Source organism: Mustela nivalis, assembly GCF_964662115.1.
Source record: "Mustela nivalis genome assembly, chromosome: 1".
Classification (NCBI taxonomy): domain Eukaryota; kingdom Metazoa; phylum Chordata; class Mammalia; order Carnivora; family Mustelidae; genus Mustela; species Mustela nivalis.
This window is the reverse complement of record NC_139020.1, coordinates 169,458,028-169,485,511: the sequence shown is the minus strand read 5'-3', so window position 1 is coordinate 169,485,511 and position 27,484 is coordinate 169,458,028. Positions and strand designations below refer to the sequence as shown.

The 27,484-nt window shown below is 39.2% G+C and overlaps 2 long non-coding RNA genes and 1 pseudogene across 3 annotated transcripts in view; 1 reads left to right on the top strand and 2 right to left on the bottom strand.

Moving 5' to 3' along the window:
* Window positions 1-27,484, top strand: part of LOC309863680 (conserved oligomeric Golgi complex subunit 8 pseudogene) — a 297,813-nt pseudogene that overhangs the window by 128,141 nt on the left and 142,188 nt on the right. The window lies entirely within an intron of this gene.
* Window positions 6,179-9,293, bottom strand: LOC309855049. Its single transcript, XR_014306579.1, has 3 exons — window positions 9,168-9,293; window positions 8,403-8,501; window positions 6,179-6,236 (listed from the first exon to the last, which is right to left on the bottom strand). It is a non-coding gene; the product is annotated as an uncharacterized lncRNA (long non-coding RNA).
* Window positions 11,383-18,658, bottom strand: LOC309855009. The gene is made up of 3 exons (XR_014306559.1): window positions 18,580-18,658; window positions 16,618-16,702; window positions 11,383-11,436 (listed from the first exon to the last, which is right to left on the bottom strand). It is a non-coding gene; the product is annotated as an uncharacterized lncRNA (long non-coding RNA).

The window sequence follows — 27,484 nt, the reverse complement described above, 5'->3', positions numbered from 1 at the left end:
CTCCTCTTGACCACGTATGTCTTTGTGTCTGCTTAATGGCAGCTGCAGCGTTCCATGGGAACTGTCCCTGTTCTTTGACCAGACTGTGAAGGTTGGGAAGGTAGGAATGTCACCTGTATCAGGTTGTAGGAGGAAACAGATGGCCATTTTGATTAGGATAGTTTGATGCATGTTTATTTGAAGAGAAACCAATTCCAGAGGTTTAAGAAGAGTGAAAAGAAGCCTCAAGAGATACTGAGGGAATGTGGGGCTAAAGAGTGAAGGTCTAACCCAGAGAAAGGAGCCAGGGGAATGCATTTCTTGCTTCTCATCTTCTGCTGGGTTTTCCAACTGGTTCAGCCCAGCCAGAAACCAGAGTGCATGGGAGTCCGTGAACACAATACACGTATTCAGCCTCTTTCAGAGAGCAGCGTTGAGGAGAGAAAGTGTTTCTGGAATAGAAAACAGAAGCAAATGAAAGACATCCGTCCTTGCTCATCTTTTAAAACTTTGCTGTGCCTCACACTCCAGCCAGTCATATTTTCAGCACCAGTAAATAAATGTTTGAGGTTCTGTATTTTTGTGCTTTTTGTGTGTTTTGTGTCTGTGTAGGTTAAACCATTATGGAAATTTTTTGTCTTCCTTTCTAAATCTTTTATAAACATCTTTCTCCCTATACTGGATGATTCAAAGACTTGAGTGATGTATCAGTGATGAACCAAACTATTTGTTTTGATTTTAGATGTATGAAATATGCATATGTCTAGACATATCTACATCTCTCTATCTATAGATAGCTGTACAAAGATGTATTTATGAATATATGCATCTCTCTCTCTCTCTCTACACACACACACACACACACACACACACACAGTCATTTAATCCATGGAGAAGTGGTTGATAATAAGGAACAAGAAGAGGAAAATTAGTAGTCATGTATATTTAAAAAATCTTTAGTATATCTCGAATTTAAAGAACAGTGCTGGTAGATTTTTACATTTACACTGAAATAAAATATATGACATACTGCATACTCAGTCCCTGAGCTGAGAACTGAATCCTTCATGCCATAAGAGCAAGCAGAAGAGAAGCCTCAAAAAAAAAAAAATTCCTAGGGCTTAGATTTCAAATCCTAATTAGTTGTACTTGGAAAATTAGTTCCAAGTACAGATCTTGGCACTTCTAATTGTGAGCTGACATTGAACTCACTTTATTTTAGACTTTTAAAGCAGATTAAATTCATGTTAAATTAAGTTTTTCTTCTCTCCTGTTGCTGTCTGAACATAAATCTTTAAACAATTCATCAACACTGCTTCTCTGGCTTCTGGGAAAAGGGTCCATTCTCTCACCCCAGCAACTGACGGTTGGTTTTCATGAGCCTCCCAGTTTTCCACTGATGAAAATTTAAGCAGCTTAAATCTTTCCTACAAATTACCAGGTCATTTAAAAATAAATTGGGCTCATTTTAATCTAATTCCTAATGCACAACTGCCTGGGGAGTTATTTTCAGCTCCGTTTGTTGCAGTTTGCAATTATCATGCTCCTTTTAAAGAAAAGAAAAGTAACAGGACTATATTTTATGTGAATTACCAATGATCTTTCAGAGCAACTCATATTTAAGCTAAATAATGGGAGGCATGAAAGACAGAATGGGAAATGATACAGGTTTGGAAAGGCCCACCAGAAAAGAGAAGAATGAGGGCCCGTCGTCTAGGTGCTCATATATTACATTTTTGGGTCTGGAAGATCCAATTAAGACAACAATTAAGGTAAATAATTGAAAGGACTCGATGATTTTTGTAGATCTGCCAATTCTGATTCCATGACTCTGAAGACACCAGTCAAATTTTACTTCGAAGATTCTGGTTTTGATAGGATAGGACTTGTGTGCTTAGTTACTGAAGTGAACAGTATAATTCAGTCATTGATTAAAACTAGAGGGAATTGCTTCGACTCACAAACCTTAGACGACAAAAATCAGAATTGACTTCTTACTTACTCAAGTTCTGTATATTAGAAGACTGTGGGAATTACAAAAGTCATTTCCACACCTCACATGGGAACGTCTGTCTCCAATACCCTGTGCAGTGTGCGTAGGTTCTCGGGTCTAGAAGCACCTGCAAGGTGTAAATCAAAGATTGTGGGAATTCAAAGCAAGAAAATATGTGGTCTGGTTTCAGAAGGAGGAGGTGGAGTATTGTCAGTAGCCTTCACGGCAGAGGGGGCTATTTGATGGGGAGGGGTATCAAATTTAAGAAGGTGAGGGTATGAGTGCATTGGGCGTCTGGCTCAACAGTGGTAGGGGAGGGAGAATAAATGTTGGGTTTTGAGTTTGCTGGTAAAGGGTTTCAGACAGGGGGACTGGTGAATGATATGGTTGTTTTGCAGGTCAGTTAGGCCAGATGGTGGAATGCTTGGCCGAGGCATGTGAATTTTCTGCTGTGGGCAGCAGGGAACCATTAAAATAATTTGAAGAATAAAATACTGGACCGGTAAAGACAAGCTTGGGAATCACTTTTATTCCTTTCTGAACAGATACCATAATGTTGTTTTGCCACTTTGGCATTTTAATGGCAACTTTAAATTTCCCTCTTCCCCCCCAATTTAGAGTGAACAGAAGGAGCTGTACTTCTAAAATAATATTGACATATGAGCTAGCTTTCTACAAACATGAAAGAAGATAATTAGCAAACATATGTTGATTCAAATTTAGGTTAAAAACACTCACATGTATTTAAAAGTGGGTACCTTACCATTTGGATGGCAAATAGCTAATAAAAAAAAATCTCGTTCTATTTTGTTCAGGGTCTCCTAAAGCTAATAGAATTCTCCATACATATTTGAGATAATGATGACCATAATAATAATGATATTCTCATAACCTAAGTGCTTTACATGTAGTATTTTTTAAATCCTCACACAACTCCATGAGGTAGGCTCTCTTATTAGCCCTATTTCATGGACGAAAGGACTGAGGCACAGAAAACCCGAATATCATGAGGCCACACAAGTAATGAGTGGCAGAACAGGGATTTGACGCAGGATTTTGGCCCCAGAATCCACGTTCCTAACCACTTTTTCAGGCTGCTTCGCCTAGCATGGTAGCGACTATAATCTAAGCAATGAGAACAAAGAAACGGACACCTAAGAAGTACAATGATTTGAATAAGGTCTTCTAGAAACAGGAAAAATACAGGATTGCTAAATTTACTTTAGATTTGACATAATAGCCTCTGGAAATGAACGACCCTTCTTGTGTATTGCTGCAAGCAGAAGCTTTTTTTTTTTTTTTTTTTTTAATCTTTAGTGACCATCGCTGACTTGAAAATTTGGCTAGAGCTAGAGAAAGTGGATGTGTGTCAGGATGAATGGATAGTTAGAGGGTTTCGTGTACAGAAATCAGCACACATCAAGCTGGACAACCTCACTCAATGATAACAGTAACAAGAGAAGGATTTGTAAGATCCTTACCCAGGCCTGGAGTAGGTGTTCTCTTCAATGGTCTTACCATACTCCCCAAGGTCCAGCATGGCTTTTTTAAAAAACACATTGCTAGTCGTGTTTTTACTGCCTCTTCCTTTTTTTTGACCGTGTTTCTCAAGCTTCGTGCTTTTGACATTTTGAACCAGATAATTCTGTGTCAAAGGCAGCTCTTTCTGTATAATGCAGGATGTTTAGCTGCATCCCTGGCCCCTCCCACTTGATGACAATAGCACTACCCTAGCTTTGGTGACCATGCTGTGTCCAGACATCGCCAGTAGCCTGGGAACAGATCATTCCCAGGTGAGACAAACATTTTCTCTGTCTATTTGAAGCATAGACGGGGACTAGTTCCCCTCTCAGTCAGTACTCTTAAGCCCTAACTAGGGTGTACACATTCAGTCTAGAAGAGAGGTTGGTAACGTGGGGTCCAGGATCTCTGGATTTGCTCACTAGGGCCCACGAACACCTTGACATTATGTGTCATTGTTCTGTGTATGTGACTTCTTCTCGTAAGAGTCATTAGTTTTCAGAACACTTTCAAAGAGGTTTTTGGTATATTAGACGATTGAGAATGTTGTGAAAATATCTTGAGGCCGTGCAGTGGATCCCATATCATAGAATGTTATCTTGAGGAGACTTCTCTCCCTTTCTCCCTCCTACTTTCCCTCCCTCCTCCCTCCTTCCCTTCCCCCTCCCTCCTTCCCTTCCCTTTCCCTCCTTCCTCCACCCCTACAACTTAGTTTAACATATACTGGCCAGAATACTAGTATTATGCAGGCATGGTTTCCTAAGGATCAGTCTTGTCCCCACGGCAGGCTTCAATGAGGAGGGTGTTGCTAAAGGAACAACTTGGGGTAGGGCATGTTCTCTAGGCCAGGGGTGGGGGAAGGTGGGCACTGGTGCTCTGATGGTGTGGGCAGGTGAGTTAGTGCTTGTTGCCTCATGGGGTGAAGATTAGGTCCTTCATCTTGGATGTTATCCTCCTATGGTCTTATGAGCCATCTTCCTACTGGGAGAGGAAATCCTGTTTGAGAATGGAACCAACTTAGGGGAAAAAAATGGGGAGAAGATAGAGAAGAGGTCCCAGTGACCTCATTTCATCCTATGTATCCTACTGTGTCTGAAGCAAATCCTACCCTTAGTTGTAGGTAATAGAAGCTGATAATTTCTGTTGGTACTTACCCAGTTGGGATTTGGCTTTCTGTCATTTACCATGAAAATGTTTCTTTCTTTTTTTTTTTTCTTTAAATATTTTATTTATTTATTTGACAGAGAGACAGAGGCCACAAGTAGGCAGAGAGGCAGACACAGAGAGCTGGGAAGCAGGCTCCCTGCTGAGCAGAGAGCCCAATGCGGGGGGGGGGGGGGGGGGAGGGTCAGTCGCAGGACCCAGAGACCATGACCCAAGCCAAACACGGAGGCTTAAACCACTGAGCCACCCAGGTGCCCCACCACGAAAACATTTCTTATGGATCCACTACTAATCTGCCGGTTGGGCTGAGGCCATAATCTTATTTTGATTGTTTTAAATCCAGCTGATCCTTCTTTCTCTTGAGAAGGAATACATGACAATGAGGTCTGATAGACCTGAGTTCAACTTCTTATTGTTCTATTCATTAGTTATATTATCCAGGGAAAGATAGCCCTCAGAACCTCAGTTTCTTTATGTATAAAATAGGAGTCATCTTACTCATAGAATTGTGAAGAACATTAAATAGAATGATACTACAATGTTTAATAAAGAGTTTATTCTTTTTCCCATTCATCCCTCTATTTTTTCCTTTAATATCCATTTCATGACTTTTCTCCATGTATGAAAATAAAAATAAATAGGCACAATTCTAAAAAAGAAAAAGTCCACTTTTAAGTGATCACATATAAATATTCATGTAGTTTCATGTGAGCCTCTGAACAAATTGTGAGACTGCAGTAGATAGCCCCATTTTATAGCTGCAGAGGGAGAGTGAGTCAAACGTCCTTAGTCCATAGCTAGGAAGTGCCAGAGCTGGGGCTCAGATTTAGGGGCTCTGAGAATTCTATTATTATTTTTCACTCTCCGTGAGCTCTCCCAAATCAGATAGGAAGAGAAGACCTATGTGATGAAAAATGCCTGAGACAGGCTTCTATCATCCAGAAAGGACAAGTGAAAAAAATCAGCCTGAGTGTTGGAAATGAGACAGAAGTTTGAAAAGTCGGAATTACAGTGGTGTCTCCAATGTGTTTGCAACCCTCTGGGAAAAGAGCACAAAGGGAAAGATTATTCCATATTAAAATTCTTCTGATATTAAGTGGGCAGAAAGAACAAGAGAACTTCCTCTCACTTTTGTCACTTTAGAAGGATGTGGTTGAATAACTGGGCTAAAACCCCAGGTGAGATATAGACTCCGCAGCCTCCAGATGACCGTCTCTTGGGATCTTCGAGAAGTCACCACATCTGGCTGTTGCTTATTCTTTCTTCTGGCTTTCCACTCTCCAGATGTAAGCTACTCTATAGGATTCAGAGAAAATACCTAACTGGGATATAACTTTCTATATGGATTGTAAAGATCCCATCTTTTCTATAGGAATTTGTAACTATACAATTATTGAGGGCAGTTTTCCAGCTCTGTTTTGTTATGGTGGGGAAAAAAAGGCATGCATGCAGAATTGCCTGTGCTATCAGACCCAGACCTATTGGGAGGGTAGGTAGGTAGTTTCCCTGGCAACGTTACTGACCTGAAAGTGTAGTCCTCTGCTCATTTTTACAGTCCTACGCAACACTGTTAGGAGACCTAGAGATGCAGGATAGTTAAGCCCAGAATAAAATTGGAAGCATTATTGCATTTGCTTCAAAATAGAGGTTGAGAAATCCAACAGGATTCACAGCACTCCATTCATTAATATTTTCAACACCTTCTCATCTATTTCCTATTCTATTTCAGAAAACCATGGTTATCACACTAGAGTGTGAATTCATAAATGGCAAGGATTTCTATGCCAGACACATACTTTCCAATATTTTTTTAAATCTGTGGGCTTTATTCACAAACATTCAGCATTTTCATTTTTCCTAGCAAAATCTGTGTAACTCAAGGTGGGGGAAGTAAAGTATCAGTGATTGCTGCCTCAGAATATCACTTCAATTTAATCTTCAAGTCATCCCAAGCTCAGTCCCATCTTTCTGGACTGGCCATAGCAAAGATTTAAAAGTTTGAAAACACAATGAGACCCTACCTTTTTTCTTCCAAATCTGATGACTTTGACATTTGGGCTGCCATTTTGATGAACTCTTCATTATAAATCTTGACTAGGAAACCAGAATGTGGCTATTGTTAATTCTGGCCCAAATCTGTGTTTGAGGAATGCCTTCCAGGCAACTTTATTTAATTACCAGGGCACGGTAATGTATTTCTATTCCTATGATTTACAATATTGCTATTTTTGTATATAGAGGCTAATGATGGTTTCCAAGGGCACATGCAGAGCTATTTTATTTGACTTCCAGAAGCTTGTCAAATTTGAGAAGAATATTCTGTGTCCTTGAAGTCTGCCTTTTGGGGAAGGGAAGTTGAAATTCTCATATTTTCTGAAAAGGCTGTGTTGAATCAGTTAGGGAGATGATCAGGCTGTGTTGAATCATTTAGGGAGATGATCATGGGCCACATGGCCTAGACATAGAGGATCTAATCCCTGTTCTTCCTTGTTGACTCCTTGGTAACTGACAAACCTAAAGCTAGAGAAAACCGCAGTTACCACAGATGGTACTCCTCTGTTTGCTGTGTCTCTGACTCCCAGATGTGTTGTGGGTACAGAATGTCTGCAGAATGTTTATACCAAATTTTATTTAATTGAATAGATGAAGTAAAACACCAAGCAGGGGGTAGGTTCAGCAGCTTTCAGATCACAGTCTACTGGCATCTCATGGAAGTCATAAACCCTTGCTGTTCATGTTTCTTTTTTCCTCGCTCTCCCCCACTCTACATGTGAAAACTATAAAATTCTGAGAAAATATCTGGCAGGTGGATATAATGTCCTGTATGGATTATAAAGACCCCCCCCCCCCTTTTTTTTAGATCCATCTTTTCTACAAGACTCAACAAATATAAAATTTTTGAGGGAATATATGTCTTAAACAATGATAGAGTCTTAGATCTGATCCGTAGCGTTTGGTGAGAAATTTGATCAATATTGGATTGGGCAGGGCCTGGCTTTTGACATTATAAAGTAACATAAAACACAACCCTTCTTCTCAGTGTGCTGATAAACAGGTGGTGGTGGTGGGGACATTCAAAGAACTGAGGGCTAGGACTACCTGATGGTTTAATGGATATGAGTTGTGTGAAGCAAAGACCATATAAAGGGAAATACTGGGAAGTAGGGGTGGTAAGTTAGTTTGGGGTTGAGTTTCAGAAGGCCTTGGATGAAAAACAAGTTAGGCATTCCTTTCTATAGGTATTAGGGAGTTTGGTGGCATTTACAGCATCCATGTAGTATTTTGGGAAGATTCATGAGGTCAGGGAGACTTCCTACTTTGGTGCTCACCTTGCATAGAGACTGGCACATAGTAGAAATGTGAATACTAGGGGAACATGTGAATGAATGAAACTGTATTGTAGATGAAATAGGAGATTAGGTAGGTTTTTAACATTCTGGGGATGAGATGAAGGCCTGGACTTGTGTGGAAGCAACCAGAGTGGAATTGCCTGGGACACGTAGAAGAGGCAGGAATTGGTGATATGATGTGGAAGTGATGCAGAGGGAGGAACCAAGAAATAAGCACATGAAAGAATGAAGTGGTCTAAGGTTGAGAACCAGGTTAGAAGATTGTGTTACCCCATTTTATGGAAATGGAGACTTTAAGAAGAAGACCACATTTGGGCTTAGACATGTGATGTTTTAGTCTATGGTTCTGTTGACAAGCTGACATAGACAGGACTAGTGGTCAGGTGAAGACTTGCCTGAATGTGGGGTCCTCTGAAGCCTCATATTGGTTGATGTCAGGAGGTTGTAGTCAATACACTTGACTGAAACTTGCCATTCTGTGGCAACACTCAGTCCTAATGGGAATAAGATAAATGTGTAAGAGCAGTAAGGCCTGTGCATATTGATGAGGTGTGTAGATTTTGCATAGACCGGAGAGAAAATGTAGCAATACCCCTTCCTGACTTTAGACTATGTAGACATTACCTTTTCAGGGCAAAGTACGGTAGCAGAAAGTTGGAATTTTATATATCTGCATTTAAATTCCAATGTTACCATTTCCTGTGCTTTCTAAGGATCAGGATAACCTAGTGGTTAAAGGCATGAACTCCAGAACTGAACCAACTGGGTGCAAATCCTGGCTTTATCACTTAGTAGTTGTGTGACTCTACACTAGTTAAACTCTCTGTGCCTCTATTTTCTAATCTCTAAAATTGGGATAGAAGTAGAACCCATTACATAGGGTAGTATCAAGGATCATTTGAGTTACTCTAAGTAAAATACGAGGGCTTTGTAAGTACTAGGTGATAATAATCATCATCTTTATTTAGGGGAGTCACTAGTTTGAATCATGTTTAGCATCTAGAGGATTCAGTATCGTGATCTGTAAAGGTGAAGTTGATAAGCTGAAAAGAAATCTGCTGCCCTTTTTTTCCCAAAAGTGATATGCGTTCCATTTTAAGTGGGCTCTGGTTTTGGCTTCATATGTTTACTTGATGTCTTCATGGCTTATTATACTTTACCTTTTGATAATCCATTTCTTTTCTCCAGGCTCACTGCTACTAAGGCAATATCCAGATGAAATAGAAGTTTTGACACCTCTAATGTGAATCCTCTGTCCCCAATGTGTTAGGTTCGTTCACTTGCAACTGATAGAAAAAAAAAAAAATCAAGCAAACATTACCAAGAGCTCATGCTGCTGAGAAGTCTGGGGGTCATTTTACCTCTTGGTATGACTGGATCTGGAAGATCAAATACTGTCATTGGAACTCCATCTCTTTCTTCCTTTTTTGCCTCTTTCTGCTCTATGGGGATTTCTAGATGAAATATATACCTTAGAATACCTGTTTATGAGCTCAAGGAAGGGATTTGAACTATCTCTACTTTGGTGACAAGCTCCACTCCTTAATCAACCATTTTATTCAGAGTAATGCTTTGCTGTGCTTGGCCTGACCTGGGTTACATGCCACTTTTATGGACAGGACCCAAGTCTGTAGTCAGGAAAAGTCAAACAAAGGCTCCTGGGAGGTCTGGAAAGATACCTACTCTAATCTATCATATCCACTTTGTTATCTACAAGTGTAGGCTGGGAATGTTTCCCTCCCTGTGGTTGAATACAGAAACCACAACGACATTGCTCTTTCTTTTTATTCTTTCTGGTTTGGTTTCTTGTTAGTTAAAACAAAAATGATGCAATATCTTCTAAAAGTCAGTGTACCTGGAATAGTAAAAGGAATACCAGGTGTGGTTTGAGTTAGTCCCTGGGGCTTGGATGTCCAGGAACATTTGAAACCTTAGGCTGGTTGAAAGTTCCCGGAAACAGGCTGTAGATCGCTTTCTCTAACTTTTCCAGGAAACGTGCAGATCAACAAATTAATCTTCCTGGCTACTTTAATATCCTCATGTCTGAGGATTAAATGCTTCCCAACAATGCTTAATTTTAATTAATTTTAATTTTTCATGCATAATTCCAAAACAGCGATAGTTTCTGTTTTAATTCTAAGTAATTAAAGCTGTTCCTTCTACTCCCCTTCTGTTCCCCCTCTTCCTCTTTTTCCTCCTCCTTGTACACTGGGTAAGCAGTGTTAATGTTGGTAATACTGTGTTGCTTTGAGCACATGGTTCTGGTCACCCTAAATTCTCCCTGATCTCATTCTTTGTTCTGGATTTCAGACCTCTGTGTCTAATGTATTATTCACTGTATGATTCTCACAGAATAAGATGTATTATTTACAAAGTTGTAGGATTTTTGAAATTCCACAAGGTTTCTTGTGAATTTGTAAAGAGCAGGCTTGGCTAGACTGGCTTGCTGCCGGACCACTTGAAACCAGCATCCTGATATATGGACTTCTTTATCCTCTGGATGATGCTTTGTTTCTAATCCTTGCATATTCCAGCAAGAGACATTTTGATGCTTTGTATGTTAATATGACCTATCAATTCTATCCCTCTGTAATTTCCAGAATTTATAGAATCAATGACATTCGGCTCTAAGCATCATCATAAACTAAATCAAGGACTATGTACAGTCCCTGGGATTTGTTTGGTTGAACTCATTCTCCAGAAAAGCATACAAGAGTAGGTTTACCACTGGAGGGCAGTAGGGTGATGCAACCCAGAGTGGAGAGTTTGTGGGCATTTGTTTGTCTTACCTTGTGAAAAAATTGGTTTTACAACTTTTTAAAAAAGGCTTTTATCCTTTGTCACTGGACTATGCTGAGCTCAGACAGACTAAGATGCTGCTCTTTCTAATTCCAATAATGCTTTTGATTTCTGTAGCTTGTGGTGTGCAGGTAAATGCTTAACAACCAATTCTGGGGGTTCGGGAGAAGAGGGAGAAGCCCTGATTTGCAGCATTTGCTATTTTCTGTGGTATAAATACTTGCATTGTGTCTGATTTGAAACTACTGATTTGATGTCAGTGAGTGTGGTGTTAAGAAGAGATGCATACAAATGGGCTCATAGAAGGCAGCTCTAGCATACCCCGACCAGCTGTGGTCACCTGTCATTTAGAGTCTATGCTGTTAGTTTTGTGTTTATTTTTAATTTTATTTTAAATTTTTATTTTATTTATTTTTTTTTATTATGTTAGTCACCATAACATACATCATTACTTTTTGATGTAGTGTTCCAAGAGTCATTGTTTATGTATAACACTCAGTGCTCTGTGCGATAGCTTAACTCTTTCTTAACAATCTGAAAAACAGAGAATGCATACCTGATAATTTTGTTCTCTCCACACGGCACCCAGTACAGTGCCTTAGACATGTTAACTTTTTTGATAAAAATTTTCTGTAGAAGGATAACATGGATACAAAGCAATGATGAAATTATCAGTGAATTAACAATTGAATTATAATGAAACGTTAGAATTATAGTGTGGCCAGCCCCTAGTTCAAGAAATAGTATGTCGCCAGCATCCCAGAAGCCCCCATGTACTTCCTGCAGTCATTAACTTCCTTCTGTCCTGAGTTCTACGTCCATAGATTTGTTTCACCTATTTTTTTTTTTTTTTGCAATTTCATAAAAATGCAGCCAAATAGTACCCAGTCTGTTATGTCTGGCTTCTTTCACTACTCATCGTGTTATTTGATTTATTCATTTGGTTATAGATATTTGGATTTCAGTGAAACTGCTGTATATAGCATTTTACTGCATGAATATACTACAATTTATTATGCCTTCTGCTTTTTCTTTTTGTTTTTTAATTGAGGTGTAATTGACATAACATAGTAGTTTCAGGTGTGTAATGGTTCAATATTGTATATATGGTAAATTGATTACCACAATAAATCCAGTTAACATCCATCACCACACACTGTTGCAAATCTTTTTTTCTTGTGATGAGAGCTTTCAAGATTCATTCTCCTCATTGTTTTCAAATATGCAGTACAGTATTACTAACTATAGTCACCATGCTATACATTACATCTCCTGACTTACTCACTTTATAACTGGAAGTTTCTTCCATTTGAAACTCTTCCCTCATTTGCTCACATCCCAACTTCCTACCTCAGGCAGTCACCTCTCTTTCTATATCACTAAGCTTGAGTTTTTTTGTTTTTTATTTTTTGGGGTTTTTTGGGGTGTGTGTGTGTGTGTGTGTGTGTGTTAAAATTCAACATGTAAGTGAAATCTTATGATCTTTATCTTTTTCTGTCTGACTTTGTTCACTTAACAAAATGCCCCCAAGTTTTGTCCATGTTGTCACAAATGACAAAATTTCATTTTTTATGGCTGAGTAATATTCTTCTGTGTGTGTCTGTGTGGGTGTATGTATCTATAGATCTCACATTTCCTTTTTTTTTTTTTCAAGTATCACAATGTTTATTGATAGATACAAGTATATAAAATCAGGGCATGAACATGACTTGATAAATTAAGTAGACTTAATTTCAATACTATAATAAGAGGGACCAATTCAAATTCTCACCATTTGTTTCACACCCACAAAACCACTTCAAGGGCATTAACGATCTCTCAAAACTGATCAGTTTTGTGCAAGTAAACCATGTTTCTTTTAAAAAGACTTGTGCACTTGCCCAGGCTCAAGTATATTAAAATCTAGCACATAAAGCCCATTACTAGAGGTAGAAATACAGGCAATATACTATTACGGCAACAACCATCAATTACAGTTAAGAATTTTTCTGTAACAACCAAATGGATAATCAAATATTGCAACAACTCAAGTATTACTGAGCAAAGTGCATTTCTACAGTATTCAGTGTTGCTATTCAGTTTTCTAACTTAAAACAGCCTATGGTAACTGGCAGCAAAGAAGGTCCTTGCAATAGACTGCCTCTGCTTGAGAACTCAGGATGTAATTATTGCATGCTGCTAATACACTATCTAAACATTAAAGATACTCCTAAAATATTTGATGGTAGACTATGATTAAGACATTACACTACAAAGGATTTCCTTCTGCATAAGGTTTTTTTGTAGTGTAATGTCTCACATTTCCTTTTATCACTCATCAAATGATGGACATTTAGGTTGTTTCTATGTGTTAGCTATTATAAATAACACTGCAGAGAACATAGGGGTGCATATATCTTTTCAAATTATTGTTTTGTTTTCTTCCAATAAAAGTCTAGAAGTGGAATTGCTGGATCATTTGGTAGTTCTATTTTTAATTTTTTGAGGTGCCTCCATACTCTTTTCCATGGTAGCTTTGCTAATTTACATTCCTACCAAAGTGCACAAAGTTTCCCTTTCCTTTACATCTTTGCTAGCATCCTTTACATCTTTGCTGATTATTTGTTGTCTTTTTGATAATAGCCATGGGAGGTAATGTGTCATTATGGTTTTGATTTCCATTTCCCTGATGATTAATGATGTTGATTGTCTTTTCGTGTATCTGTTGGCCATCTGTTGTATTCTTTGGAAAAAATATTTACTCAGATTCTCTGTTTATTTGTAAATAGAATTATTTCTTTCTTTGCTATTGAGTTGTAAGTGCTTTATATATTTTGGATATTAATCCTTATCAGATAAAATACTTAGAAAAATATTCTCCTATTCAGTAGGTTGCCTTATTTTGTTGATGATTTCCTTTGCTATGGAGAAGTTTTTCATTTGATGCAGTCTTATTTGTTTAGTTTTTGCTTGTGTTGCCTTTGCTTTTGGTGTCAAATCAAATCATCCATAACATTGATATCAAAGAGTTTACCACCTGTATTTTCTTCTAGGAGTTTTATGGTTTCAGGTCTTTTATTCAAATCTTTGATCCATTTTGAGTTTTTTTTTTTTTTTTTGTGTGTGTGTATTTTTAATTCTTGTTTTAAGACAAAAATGTAGTTTCATTCCTTTGCATTTGGGTATCCAATTTACCCAACACCATTTATTGAAGAGACTTGTTATTTTACTCATTGTATATTATTGGCTCCTTTGTGGTACATTAATTGACCATATGTGGATAGTTTATTTCTGGGCTTTCTAGTCTATCCCATCGATGTGTCTATCTGTTGTTGTTGTTGTTGCTTTTCTTAAGATCTTATTTATTTGAGAGAGAGAGAGCATAAGCAGGTGGAGGGGCAGACTGGAGAGGGAGAAGCAGACTCCTTATTGAGCAAGGAGCCCCATAGGAGACTCAATCCAGGGACTCTGGGAATAAGACCTGAGCTGAAGACAGACACCCAACTGACTGAGCCACTGAGGCACCCCCTATGTATCTCTGTTTATGCCAATACAGAAACTCTTTTATTACTATGATTTTGTGATAGGGTGTGAAATTAGGGAACATGATGCTTTCTTCCATTTTGTTCTTTCCCAAAACTGGGTACCCTGTTGAGGGTGATTTTTGGTTCCACACAAATTTTAAAATTGTTTGTTATATTTATGTGAAAAATGCCACTGGACTTTTGATAGAGATGACTTTGAATCTGTAGATTGCTTTGGTGTATAAACATTTTGACAATATCAATTGTTTCCATTAACACAATATTTTTCCATTTATTTATGTCTTTTAAATTTTTTCATTAATGTATTTTAATCTTTAATGTATAGTTCTTACTTAGATTTATTCCTAGGCATTTTATTTTTTGATACAATTGTAAACTGGATTTTTAAAATTGTTTTTCTTATGGTTTGTTTTTGGTGTATAGAAATACAAATTTTTTTGTATATTGGTGTTGTACCCTGCACTTTCCTAAATTTGTTTATTCTAATAGTTTTTTGGAGGAGTCTTTAGGGTTTTCTATATGTAGACATTGTCATCTTCAAATAATGAGAGTTTTACTTCTTTTCAATTTGGATGCCTTTTAGTTCTTTTTATTTAATTCTTCTGGGTTGTACTTTCAATACTATATTGACTAGGAGTATCAAGAGTAGGTATTTGTGTCTTGTTCCTAATCTTAGAGGAAAAGTTTTTGGCTTTTCATCACTAAGTATGATGTTGGCTGTTAGTTTGTCATATATGGTCTTTACTATGTGGAGGTACATTTCTTCTATATCCACTTTGTTGAGAGTCCTTTTCATAAATGGATGTTGAATATTGTCAAATGCATTTTCTGCACCTTTTGAAATGATTGTGACTCTTATCTTTCATTTTTTTAATATAGTATATTACACTGATTAATTTGCATGTATGGAACCAACCTTGCAAAGCTAGAATAAACCCCACTTGATCATGGTGTATGATCCTTCTAATGTATTGTTAAATTGGATTTGCCAATATTTTGTTGAGCGTCTTTGCATCTGTGTTCTTCAGAAATACTGGCCTGTAGTATTCTTCTTCTTCTTCTTTTTTTTTTTTTTGTAATTTTTTCCCCAGTGTTCCAAAATTCATTGTTTATGCACCACACCCAGTGCTCCATGCAATACGTGCCTTCCTTAATACCAACTACCAGGCTCACCTAACCCCCCACCCCCATCCCCTCCAAAACCCTCAGTCTGTTTCTCAGAGTCCACAGTCTCTCATGGTTCATCTCCCGCTCCGATTTCCCCCAACTTACTTCTCTCCATCTCCCAGTGTTCTCGATGTTATTCCTTATGCTCCACAAGTAAATGAAACCATATGATAATTGACTTTCTGCTTGACTTAGTTCACCTAACTTGGGGGCCGGGGGTAGAGAGTGGGAGGGGAAGGGTTGGGAGGGAAAAGATATGAAGAGCACTTCCTGCGGGAGACTGTACCTGGTTTGAGAACTAGAAAATGAGATAGGGAGGGAGCATTTTTCAGGCTGAGGGAATAGCATGTGCCATGAATCAGAGAAGGTAGAGGTGGGTCAATGAAATAGAGGAATGGGAGATGATTTTCACAGTATAGTTAAAGCCTAGTGTGGACAGGGTAATAAACGGTGAATAAAGGTGAATAAACACAAGACTGAAAAGGAAGTTAGAATCAGATCATGGAGAGATTTTGTACTCTTTCACAAAAACCACGATAAAATTTGAACATTTTAAGCAAAATTGGCTAATGCATTTCCAGTTTTGGTGAATGGAGCAGATGGAGACTTCTGGCATAATCAAGGAGGGGCCTAAAATCTTGACCTTGGGAATAACATTTTCGGACCACATCTAGAAACTAGGATCAATGATCAGAATTTTGATATTATTGTGTCCTGATAAACCAGGTCTCTTGTGGACAAAGGAAGAGAGGTGTAAGCTCTAGTTTTATTGTTGGCTGGTTTCCACAGTGTAAATATTCCTAACCAGTGTGCCAGTGTGTTCAGTTGCTGAAACTTTAACAATCGGCTTTTGCAAGCCATATGAGCCTACCTCAGTACCACTAGCTTTGCCACCAGGTTTACTCAAGGACAGAGCTCCTGAAGATTGCATTAGAGATCCTTAACCAGTAGCTCTTGAACTTACCACACATCACTATAACCAAGGGCACCTGTTCAAGCAGAGTTGCTGGGACCCATCCCCAAAGTTCAGTTCATTGCATCTGGGGTGGGGTCTGAAAGTTTGCATTTCTCACAGGTCTGTAGGTGATAAATCTGGGGACCATGCTTTGAGGACCATTACCTTCAAATCAGCCTTTTGTTCCTGTTCCTCGACGAGATTATTTCCAGATTTTTATGGAGGGGATGAGCCTGTAGAATATTGTTCCCTTTGTATGGATAAGAAGGAAATGATACAGAGTTTCATGTTAGTCATGAAAGAGAAGACATTAATGGCAACATCATGCTATAGAAGGAATCAATATTTAAACCAAGAATATTTGGATCGAGTATCGCCTTTGTTGGATAGACATAAGTGGGTTTTTCTGACTGAATTGCAGATGATTCTCCTAACTACAAAATAGGGATTCAGATACCAGCTTTGTGATGGGTTTGTTATAATGATCATGTGAAGCAAATTATCAACTATTGTTCCTCACAGCAAACTACCATTTATAACCACAAACGGCTATACAGATGTTAGCTATTGTTCCAGAGATGATCAAGTCCAAAGCTAAAGCTCAGAGAGGTAAAACGATTACATAGCTAGAAGCAAGGCCTGCTCATTTTCAATTTAGTGGACTTTCTCTTACATTAGTGGTTTTCAAATATTTCTTTTAGCCAAGGGACCTTTTCTTTGAATGAAACCCTGGTAGGAAGAGCAATATAGGAAATGATGAAAGAGGAGGTGGTCTTATTAAAGTAGCAGAAGGTCACAGTGCCTGTAGCGCTGCCGCAGTGCCCCTGAAGTCTTGAGGGGTCAGAGTCGAGTGTGGAAACCTGAGTGCTCGCCTGCAGTTTTCTGGAAGCAATGTCTGAATGAGGCAACAGTAAGCAGGAATGGGCAAGTTCGGCACCTGTGGGCCTCCTGTTGGCAGCACACTAGTATCACCTGATGGAGCTTTGAAAAGTCCCATTGCTTAGGCTACACCCCACACCAACTCTATCAGAAAACCTGGAGCAGGGCGCCTGGGTGGCTCAGTGGGTTGAGGCCTCTGCTTTCGGCTCGGGTCATGGTCTCAGGATCCTGAGATCGAGCCCCGCATCGGGCTCTCTGCTCAGCGGGGAGCCTGCTTCCTCCTCTCTCTCTCTCTGCCTGCCTCTCTGCCTACCTGTGATCTCTGTGTGTCAAATAAATTAAAAAAAAAAAAAAAAAAGAAAGAAAGAAAACCTGGAGCATGAACAGTTGTCTACACCTGTAAGTTCCCTAGGGGATTTTAGTGTGCAGCTCAGGTTGATAACCAACCATACACCAGTGGTTCTCAAAGTGTGATCCCCAGACCGCCAGCATCAGCCTTGCTTGGAGCTTGTTAGAAATGCAAATGTTCAGCCTCCGCCCCAAACTCTGCTTCAGAAGACTCTGGGGTTAGGGCCTAGACATCTGTGTTTGAACAAGCTCTGCAGCTTTAGCAGCTCTAGGCCTGGTAAAGACCCACTACAGTTGTTTCTGAAATCAGAGGCCACTTCTGTTATCTGACAAAGTAGAGATACAGATGGCTGATTGTGTTCTCAGTATTGTCTAGTGTAACACCTGGTTGAGTATATGTGTGTGTGTGTGTGTGTTTAATTTTTACAATTGGGGAGAATAAAGTGATACATATATTTGTAATGTGTATTGATTATTTTTGTTGATTTTGTTTCTCAGTTTAACTGGAATTCCTGCGAGGAAATTAGAAAGTGAGGGAGATTTTGCATGTCAGGAAAGAAAGGAACAGGGCTAGATTTGGGAGAGACAAAGGAACCATGGGGGAAGATGTGGAATGCTGGATCTGGGGAAGAAGGAGAAATAGAGGCCACTCTAACTGTAAGTAAGAAAAAAAATCCATGTAGAAAATGGTGAGTGTACCAGAACTAACGTGGGCCAAGAGCCCAATGGTCCCCAGTCATGGCTGACATGAGTTCATCAGTTCCCTGTCTCAGTTTTCTCGTTCAACCAGATTTTTCTGCTAGGTTACCTAATGGTTCCGTGGGTTCCCTTCCCAGTACGGACTACAGGTTGTAATTACTCTTTTGGTGTGTGAGTTTGCAGTTATTACAATATACAGACCATAAACTCCGTATCACAGCCAGTGTCCAAGTTGGCCCCCGGAGATTCCAACCTTCTTTCAATCCAGTCTGTGCATCGTCCCCTCCCACAGTGACTAGGCCTAACCTTTATGACCAATAGAGTGTTGTGAAAGTGACAGATTGTGACTTCGGAGGTTAGTTCGGTGGCTTGCCCTTTTGTGTATCACTCTGTCACGTTGTGAGAATGCTGAAGCAGCCCCAGAGAAGAATCTGTGTTGTAAGAGCTCCTGACATGTTCTGGAATAAAATTGCCCTGTGAGTGAGCTGTCCTGGAATCAGATCTCCCAGTCCCAGTCTAGCTTTCAGCTAGGTGCAGACGTGGCCGACATCTTGACTAGAAACTCAGGAGAAGCCCAAATCAGAACTGCCCAGCTAAAATACTCCTGAGTTATTTACCTGAAAAGAGTGTAAGACAACAAAATGTCATTGTTGATATTTTACTGTTATTGTTAGCTGCTGAGTTTGGGGAGAATCTGTTATATAGCAATAGAAACTAATGCACTCAAGGAAGGTGGGGTTAGTATGTTTTGCTCTCCACTGCTTCCTCAGAACTTAGCACAGTGCTTAGCTTACATTGTAAGTTCACTACATACTGTTTCAGCATTTGAATGTTTTCTCCCTCCCCCCATTTCACATGCACATAAACCCATTCTCTCTCCAGAAACCCACCTCTCTCCAGTTTGGCCCACCTTATCCTCAGTAGGCTTTGTGCTTCTCCATGGTGTTCCTTGATTTGATTTTGAGTCCTTGCCTGTGCCCGATGTGATCAGCAGCCATTGGATAAGCCTTATAAATAGAGTAATGTCTAAAATTACATTTACACTGCAAAACTCCGCTCCAGTCCCTCTAAAGCTTCCCTGATCACTACAATATGCAGAACATACCCTCTCTTCTCCACACGATCAGTCAGGGTTCCTGCAAATGGCAAACTCGGATTTATTAAAAAATAATTTAATAAATGGCCTGCTTACAAAGGTGCAACCAGCATTGAGGAAAACCAAGAAGGGATGGTGAAGCACCCTGAGGCTAGTGATAGCTGGAAACCATTACCAGCTGTAGACTGAAGGGAAAGTAGAGGAGTGGTGACGTACACCTAATGGGAGCCTGTAGTAAAGGGGCAGGCAGGAACCAGGGAAATAAACACGTTTGCCTCACTTATTCTGCCCTCTTGTTCTCCTACTGGCCCTCCCCACCACTGAATCCAATCAGAATCTGGAATCAGGGGTCTGTTGGTGTATCCATATGGGTCAGCCTCATGGCCACACAATGGGTACAGACAGGATGGACAGGAGGTCTGGAAAGGCATATGGAAAATATCCAGTAAATTCCCTGCCTCCCCATAGCTCTTCCTCTCTGTACATCAATTTGGAAATTACACAAGCTCTTACTCATGGAATTTCTTATATTATTAGTGGCATTATTGTTTAACTTTTGTACATTGGTTAACATTGCAAGTACTAATGATTTCTGAGCAATATTACAAATTTGCAGAGGGTGATGAGTATGCCTTAATTTTTTTGGTCTCCTTAGCATTTATTATAAAGTTGGCATTCCAATATAAATATATTGGATTATACAATTAAAAAAATTTTTTAAATAAAATTTTAATTTTTTTTAAATGTTTAAAAATTTTAAATAAAAATGTTATTTGTTGAGGGCTTTTCAATGAACTGTCAAACCCAAAAGTGTAGGGACTATATTTCTTCAATGTTAGGTATGGCCAGGTGTATTTCAATGCAGACCTGACTTTATTTTAGAGTCTCTCAAAGGTGGAATGGAATGTTAAGAGGACATCTATGCAAATTTTAAAGCATGAATTCCTTCTGCAATATTCCTGATACATCATAACCTCTCGGGCTTTACACACTTCTAACTGCAAGGATCTCATTACATCATGAAGCGGTGGAGTAGATTCACTAGCTCTGTTTCTCATATGAGCCTCTGAGTAAGTTCTTTGACTCTAGCTTCCGGCAATCACTAATCTGTTCTCTGTCATTACACTTCTGTCTTTTCTAGAATACTGTACACATAAAATCAATTACTGTGGGTAACCCTTTTGAGACTGTCTTCTTTCATTCAGCATAATGCATTTGAGATTCATCTAAGTGGTTGAATCTATCAATATTTCTTTTTTATTGCTGTATTATATTCTATCATTTATATATGTCACAGCTTGTTTATCCCTTCATCCATCAAAGGACATTTGGGTTGTTTCTAATTTTTGGCAATTTTAATCCATATCTGGGAGTGTCAAGAGGGTAAAGACTGAGAACGAAAAAAAAAAAAAAAGCAATAGGGTTTACCCCACTCTCTGAAATGACAGCTTCTCTGATTGAAGAGAAAGGTTCTCCTTCCCCAGAGTTTTGGGCTCTTGGGGGTGCCTCTTTGGTGCAGTGTTGTGGCAGTTCTGACTGTCAAACTATTTGGGTGCTGTGCTATGAGGGAACAGAAATGAAGAGAGAGAGAGAGAAAAGCAGATTTCTCTTATTCTTCCTTTATATTAGGAGACCTCTTTCTTTTTCTGTGGTGGTCTCTGTCATTGTTGATGCCCAGCTCTGTATTTTGGGTTACACTGACTCCAGGTTGGAGGATACCAGGGAAAAAGTGGTAACCTCCCTGCCCGTTTGATGGCACTTCAAATTCTGGTTTTCTTTCCCATTGGCATACTACTATTTACTTTCCAGAATCATCACAAAGCTGTTCCATGCATTGCATGCTTTATGGTTTCATTCAGTGGGAGTTTCATTCAGAGTGTGTTTGTTTACCCCTTCTTACCTGAAACTGGATCTTTCTTTGAGTTTTTTTTTTCTTTTTTTAAAAATTTATTTCTTTTCAGCGTAACAGAATTCATTGTTTATGCACAACATCCAGTGCTCCATGCATTATGTGCCCTCCATAATACCCACCATAATAATACCCACCTGGGTCCCCCAACCTCCCACCCCCACCCCTTCTAAATCCTCAGATTGTTTTTCAGAGTCCTTAGTCTCTCGTGGATAATCTCCACTTCCAATTTCCCTCAACTTTCTTCTCTTCTCCATTTCCTTATGTCCTCCGTGTTATTTGTTATGCTCCCCAAATAAGTGAAACTGTATGATAATTGACTCTCTCTGCTTGACTTATTTCCCTCAGCATAATCTCTACCAGTCCTGTCCATGTTGATACAAAAGTTGGGTACTCGTCATTTCTGATGGAGGCATAACACTCCATGCTGTATATGGACCACATCTTCATATCCATTCGTCTATTGAAGGGCATCTTGGTTATTTCCAGTTTGGCAAATGTGGCCATTCTGCTATAAACCTTGGGGTACAGATGGTCCTTCTGTTCACTACATCTGTATCTTTGGGGTGAATATCCAGTAGTGCTATTGCAGGGTATTGGGAAGCTCTATTTTTAATTTCTTAAGGAATCTCCATACGGTTCTCCAAAGCGGCTGCACCAACTTGCATTCCCACCAACAGTGTAAGAGGGCTCCCCTTTCTCCACATCCTCTCCAACACACGTTGTTTCCTGTCTTGCAAATTTTGGCCATTCTAACTGATGTAAGGTGGTATCTCAATGTGGTTGTAATATGAATCTCCCTGATGGCTAGTGATGATGAAAATTTCTTTCATGTGTCTGATAGGCATTTGTATATCTTCATTGGAGAGGTGTCTGTTCATGTCTTCTGCCAATTTTTTTTGGACATGATTATATTGTTTGTGTGTGTTGAGTTTAAGAAGTTTTTTGTTTTTGTTTTTGTTTTTTATATAATTTTTTATTTTTTATAAACATATATTTTTATCCCCAGGGGTACAGGTCTGTGAATCACCAGGTTTACACACTTCACAGCACTCACCAAAGCACATACCCTCCCCAATGTCCATAATCCCACCCCCTTCTCCCAAACCCCCTCCCCCCAGCAACCCTCAGTTTGTTTTGTGAGATTAAGAGTCACTTATGGTTTGTCTCCCTCCCAATCCCGTCTTGTTTCATTGATTCTTCTCCTACCCACTTAAGCCCCCATGTTGCATCACCACTTCCTCATATCAGGGAGATCATATGATAGTTGTCTTTCTCTGCTTGACTTATTTCGCTAAGCATGAGGGTTGCTGGGGGGAGGGGGTTTGGGAGAAGCATATAAAAACACCTCTGAACCCTAAACATCTCTGAACCAGAAGGTGCCTAGAGATGATCTAGTCAAGTTATATATATATTTTTTTAAGATTTTATTTATTTATTTGACAGAGAGAAATCACAAGTAGATGGAGAGGCAGGCAGAGAGAGAGAGAGGGAAGCAGGCTCTCTGCTGAGCAGAGAGCCCGATGCGGGACTCGATTCCAGGACTCTGAGATCATGACCTGAGCCGAAGGCAGCGGCTTAACCCACTGAGCCACCCAGGCGCCCGTCAAGTTATATTTTAACTTTAGTCCTTGCAGAAGCTTTTTTTTTTCCTTCTGAAAAAAAAAATGCTTAGAATCTTAGTATATGAAACATTAAATTAATCTTTAATAGCATAAATTTACAAACTCAAGTTTTATAACATTTGTTTGACATAATAGTAATACAGGAAGTCATTCTGATGAAACACATTTCTATCTCAAAAATTTGAATTTAGAACTTTATTCCACCAACATGTACTGATTTTCTCTTTGTTGTGAGACACTGAGGCATTAAGGTACTATTTTTCATATGGATTCCAGGATATTATGAATGACAATAGCAGTCTTTTTTTTTTTTAAGATTTTATTTATTTATTTGACAGAGAGAGATCACAAGCACGCGGAGAGGCAGGCAGAGAGAGAGAGGAGGAAGCAGGCTCCCTGCTGAGCAGAGAACCGGATGCGGGCCTCGATCCCAGGATCCTAAGATCATGACCTGAGCCGAAGGCAGCGGCTTAACCCACTGAGCCACCCAGGCGCCCGACAATAGCAGTCTTATGTCAGTTTTCTGACAAAATAAAAATAAGGTTTTGCAGACCTTAGCTACATGAAATGGGATAGTCCCTGGAATGCAGTTTGGATTGTGCTGGGCTCATCCAGTCCCATTGTTTTTCAGTTGAGAAAACAGAGGAGGATAAAATGACATTTGTTGTGTGCCTATTAAGTGCTAGTGACAAGAGGTTTTGCAAAGACAGAGTCAAGATGCTTTTTGAAATATATCTTTATGTCCTTATTGATAATGATATATTTTTTGATAATCATATTTTTAGAGCCATTTTATAGAGGAGAAAAGTAAGCTGCCAAAAAGCTGTAGAGGTAGGTAGACATTGTTAGATGTATTCATGATTTTGCCTATTAGTTTAAATAGGAGTGATTTGACCAGCTGTGTGTTTTAAGTAATATATTCTGTATATTTTACTGGTATTACTTTATAATCCTCAAAAAATTTTAAAGGAAATGAACATTTTTCCTATTTGACAAATGAGCATATCAAGGCACAACAAAGTTGTGTCACTTGGCCTAGGAAGTATGTGATGGAGAATAAGTGACAGAGCTGGAATTTGAACCCAGGTGGTTTGACTGAATATCTCTAAGCTTTTTGAGCTAAACAGTTGTCAGTGCTCTGCAGCCGAAGACCATCAGAATATGCCTATGGTTCAAAAAGGTGGGTTTAGTGGTCATAGGAATATTGGTTAATATTTGTTAATATTATAGGTAATATTTGTTAATCTTCAAATAAAATCATCAGTTATTTTACCAACAAAAATGGATTTATTCAGGAATACCAGAGAATTGCAATTTGGGACATGTGTGCTAGGTCAAAACCATGGAACAAAGGAAAGGAACACCCTTTCACAGAGCAACAGTTGAAGATAGGAGGGACTGTTGTAAACAGAGAGTCCATTGGATTGGGTGTTCACAGTGTAGTGGCTTTTCTTTGGCTGAGTTGTGATAGCCTGTCATTGGCTGAGCTGTTGCTGGGAGAGGAGAAAAATCTTGCTTCTTCCAGTTGGGATGGTAAAGTAGTATGACCAGAAAGGTCTGTTTCTTCCTCTTGAGTCCGCAGTTAAGGGCATGTGGTAGGGCACGAAAGCTTGCCCTGCTGGCCTCCCAACTCTATTTTAGTAAGGTTTCTCTGTGAACTTTCAAGGGAGAATGTTCACAGAGAACAATGGACTATCTCTGTAAGATGGTGTTAGAAGGGATTTATAGGTTTGGGAACTGTTTCTGGTAATTTGAAGAGTCTTTAGGGAAGTAGAGCTTTGTTCTGGGTTGTGTGCTATCTTAGAACTGGATTATTCTGTGATTGGGTTTCTCAGGCTTGGAGGAAGGGAGTGAAGCTAGAGTTGAATTGGTAAAGAAGCAGTAGGCACCCTTATTTGGGAAGGGCAAGGAGCAAGGTTTATCTGGTCATTTTGGTCATTAGGACAATGTTCATGTTTTGTCTGTTCAGGCATGATTATAAAAGGTCTTCTTTTTATCTTGATCCATCAGATTCTGTCTGATGTTGATATTCTGTGAGGTTATGGATAGTCAACAGGAAACCGCCCAGGCCCAAGTGTTAGAGCTACGCCAGCTCCTACCAACTCCAGTATGTAGGCCAGCGCCTAGCCATGTGGGTATGCTTTTCTGTCTTCCACCTTGTAGGGTTTCAGTTAATGTGACCTCTCTGATGGGTGTGTGGTGCCTGAGCTGGAACAGAGAAAGAAAGGATGCAAGGAGACCAGTTAGCAAGTTGTTGCTTGAGGCCAGAAGAAAGATGTTGATAGCTTGGCCTTAAGACTGGAGGTGGAATTGAATGTCAGTGGGAATCACATATTTTCTAAGAACCTAAGCTGTGATTTACTGGGATTGAGGCACAAAACCATCTGAAGAAACACAACATATTCATTAACACTTAGTCATCATGGGATAATGAGGTGGAGAAAATCTTAGGAGATACTAACTCTGCTTTGTCGTCTCTATATTCTTAGGCTACTGAATCTCTGATTTCCAAAGAGGCTGAGATTTATAGAGACATTGCCCAGGTTACTTGGATTGTTTTTGCAAACTTGTTGAAACCTTCATAAGTACTTTTTATGGGCTAAAACCCTCTTTTTTTGTTGTTGTTATTGACAAAGTCCTCCCAGAGGGCATGTAGGAGTTAGATTTGTATTTGGGGATTTGCATTACATATGATCTGACCAGAACAGAGAGAAATGCTTTTGGTTATGAGTATAGTGGACATATAAGTGAGGACTAGAGAGATTTGTATGTTGTATGGAAGGGGAAATGATTCTTAAAAAAAAAAAAAAGTCCATGGAACCATGAACCTGCTTGTCTCCTTGAGTCTTTCAGGATTTGAAATAAGTCCAGCTTAACTAAAGAATAGTTTCAATGGTTTTTTTCCTCAACTGCCTCTCATACCTTGGCCTTTAGCATTAAAAACAAACAAACAACAACAACAACAAAAAGCCCCCACAAGATATTGGTTCTTAAAGGGGAGAAAAGCAGAATAACTAAAACTAAATTGGTTTTTGCCTCCATATTTAAAACAACAAGATTCAAGAGAATACATTTGAAGATGTGGTTGGCTTAATTAAGCAATTCATAAATTGGGTAGCATCCTCTGTAATAAGTAAGGAGATACTTGAGGAGTTTTACAAAATTGAAGGTTGTGATAGGAAGAGAGTGGGGCAAGGAAAATTATTAGCGAAAGAAAAGGAGCGATTCTTTCAGTGTAGGACACCTGTTGTGGGGGGAGATAGAATGGCAGGTTTTGTTGTTTGTTTGTTTTTTTTTAATCATGCAGATTATTTTGCTAGTGCTGGTAAGGAAATTTCAGATTGACTTTTTAAAGGTCACATTCCTGGAATAGGTTGAAACTGTAATTAGGTCTTGGTTTGCTGTTGCAGAGGACAAAGGACTCCATTTTGGCTTGTGTTTGTTTTGTTTTTAACACAACTGAACCTCTAGAGGTTTGTCAAGTCTTGTATTGTCATGTTATAACCTCATTAGAAATGCAATATGACAACCTAGATTGAATTCTTAGTGTCATAACCTTGTCAGAATTCTCATTTCAGAATCTAACCAGGATTTTAATGTTAAAACTATAGGGGTTTAAGCATCCAAGTTAAGATATGAGACAAAGAAATTAGATAGAACCCAAAATATAACCCAAAATATAACTTTATTACTGCTAAGATCAGCTATGAATAATATACCACATATCTGTATGCAAGTAGGCTTTGTGACCTTCAACCCCAGAATTGGACAGTTTGACCTCTCAAGCATGGCATCATGACTTCCTTTTTCCAGGATGGCTGGAGAGAGGCTGGAAACAACAATCTCTTGAACTTCTTCACATGGGGAGAAAAGTAGGGTAGGGGGACAATTTTCCAGTATTGGGGAGGAAAAATTTCTTTCTATCCTTCAAATTTCTTCTAGCTGGTTTAAGTGATGTAGGACACATTAGGATTCAAAGCTGACTGCTAAGAAAGGATTTTTGAGATGTCTTTGGTGAAAAAAGGTGATTTTTATTAAAGCACAGGGACCGTACCCGTGGGCAGAAAGAGCTGCACTGTGGTCACAAGGAGTGGTCCATTATATACATTCAAGTTGGGAGGATATGAAGGGTAGTGTAAGTCGCTAAGGAATTTGGAAGCAAGGTTTCCAGGACCTCAAGAGGGCTAGCTGTTGTTGGGAAATGGTCATTTATTGCTGTCTAATAAAACCTGAGTCGTGAGACCCTTTGGGTGTATATTGGTAGGTCATGTGCTTGTGTGATGATTGCTAATGTGTTTCTTGGCAGGGCAGGTTGGTGGGGGGAGTGAGTAGATATAAAAGAAGTTTCTGAATGAATTTTCGTATGTTAAAATAGACTTCCAGGATCCTGAGGATTGGGCTAAGATTACCTGTTGCCCTTAGCAAAATATTAACATCGAGGCAGTTGAGTCCCTAGAGGAATGTCACTGTGCCTGT